This window comes from Oncorhynchus keta, chromosome 35 (genome assembly GCF_023373465.1).
Source record: "Oncorhynchus keta strain PuntledgeMale-10-30-2019 chromosome 35, Oket_V2, whole genome shotgun sequence".
Classification (NCBI taxonomy): Eukaryota; Metazoa; Chordata; class Actinopteri; order Salmoniformes; family Salmonidae; genus Oncorhynchus; species Oncorhynchus keta.
In genome coordinates this window covers 11,887,944-11,890,747 of record NC_068455.1, presented here as the reverse complement: position 1 = coordinate 11,890,747, position 2,804 = coordinate 11,887,944, and positions in this window count along the sequence as shown.

The window sequence follows — 2,804 nt, the reverse complement described above, 5'->3', positions numbered from 1 at the left end:
TCGTTATTGGTCACATACATGAATTTATCATGTTATTGGTCACATACATGAATTTATCACGTTATTGGTCACATACATGAATTTATCTCGTTATTGGTCACATACATGAATTTATCTCGTTATTGGTCACATACATGAATTTATCAGATGTTATTGGTCACATACATGAATTTATCACGTTATTGGTCACATACATGAATTTATCACGTTATTGGTCACATACATGAATTTATCACGTTATTGGTCACATACATGAATTTATCACGTTATTGGTCACATACATGAATTTATCATGTTATTGGTCACATACATGAATTTATCATGTTATTGGTCACATACATGAATTTATCACGTTATTGGTCACATACATGAATTTATCACGTTATTGGTCACATACATGAATTTATCACGTTATTGGTCACATACATGAATTTATCTCGTTATTGGTCACATACATGAATTTATCATGTTATTGGTCACATACATGAATTTATCACGTTATTGGTCACATACATGAATTTATCTCGTTATTGGTCACATACATGAATTTATCTCGTTATTGGTCACATACATGAATTTATCAGATGTTATTGGTCACATACATGAATTTATCACGTGTTATTGGTCACATACATGAATTTATCAGATGTTATTGGTCACATACATGAATTTATCACGTTATTGGTCACATACATGAATTTATCAGACGTTATTGGTCACATACATGAATTTATCATGTTATTGGTCACATACATGAATTTATCACGTTATTGGTCACATACATGAATTTATCAGATGTTATTGGTCACATACATGAATTTATCACGTTATTGGTCACATACATGAATTTATCACGTTATTGGTCACATACATGAATTTATCACGTTATTGGTCACATACATGAATTTATCACATGTTATTGGTCACATACATGAATTTATCATGTTATTGGTCACATACATGAATTTAGCAGATGTTATTGGTCACATACATGAATTTATCTCGTTATTGGTCACATACATGAATTTATCAGATGTTATTGGTCACATACATGAATTTATCACGTTATTGGTCACATACATGAATTTATCATGTTATTGGTCACATACATGAATTTATCACGTTATTGGTCACATACATGAATTTATCACGTTATTGGTCACATACATGAATTTATCACGTTATTGGTCACATACATGAATTTATCACGTTATTGGTCACATACATGAATTTATCAGATGTTATTGGTCACATACATGAATTTATCATGTTATTGGTCACATACATGAATTTATCAGACGTTATTGGTCACATACATGAATTTATCTCGTTATTGGTCACATACATGAATTTATCAGACGTTATTGGTCACATACATGAATTTATCATGTTATTGGTCACATACATGAATTTATCACGTTATTGGTCACATACATGAATTTATCACGTTATTGGTCACATACATGAATTTATCAGATGTTATTGGTCACATACATGAATTTATCACATTATTGGTCACATACATGAATTTATCATGTTATTGGTCACATACATGAATTTATCAGATGTTATTGGTCACATACATGAATTTATCACGTTATTGGTCACATACATGAATTTATCACGTTATTGGTCACATACATGAATTTATCAGACGTTATTGGTCACATACATGAATTTATCACATTATTGGTCACATACATGAATTTATCATGTTATTGGTCACATACATGAATTTATCAGACGTTATTGGTCACATACATGAATTTATCATGTTATTGGTCACATACATGAATTTATCACGTTATTGGTCACATACATGAATTTATCACGTTATTGGTCACATACATGAATTTATCAGATGTTATTGGTCACATACATGAATTTATCACATGTTATTGGTCACATACATGAATTTATCACGTTATTGGTCACATACATGAATTTATCACGTTATTGGTCACATACATGAATTTATCATGTTATTGGTCACATACATGAATTTATCATGTTATTGGTCACATACATGAATTTATCACGTTATTGGTCACATACATGAATTTATCACGTTATTGGTCACATACATGAATTTATCAGACGTTATTGGTCACATACATGAATTTATCACGTTATTGGTCACATACATGAATTTATCATGTTATTGGTCACATACATGAATTTATCACGTTATTGGTCACATACATGAATTTATCACATTATTGGTCACATACATGAATTTATCATGTTATTGGTCACATACATGAATTTATCAGACGTTATTGGTCACATACATGAATTTATCAGATGTTATTGGTCACATACATGAATTTATCACGTTATTGGTCACATACATGAATTTATCAGATGTTATTGGTCACATACATGAATTTATCAGACGTTATTGGTCACATACATGAATTTATCATGTTATTGGTCACATACATGAATTTATCAGATGTTATTGGTCACATACATGAATTTATCATGTTATTGGTCACATACATGAATTTATCATGTTATTGGTCACATACATGAATTTATCATGTTATTGGTCACATACATGAATTTATCACGTTATTGGTCACATACATGAATTTATCACGTTATTGGTCACATACATGAATTTATCACGTTATTGGTCACATACATGAATTTATCACGTTATTGGTCACATACATGAATTTATCATGTTATTGGTCACATACATGAATTTATCACGTTATTGGTCACATACATGAATTTATCTCGTTATTGGTCACATACATGAATTTATCATGTTATTGGTCACATACATGAATTTATCT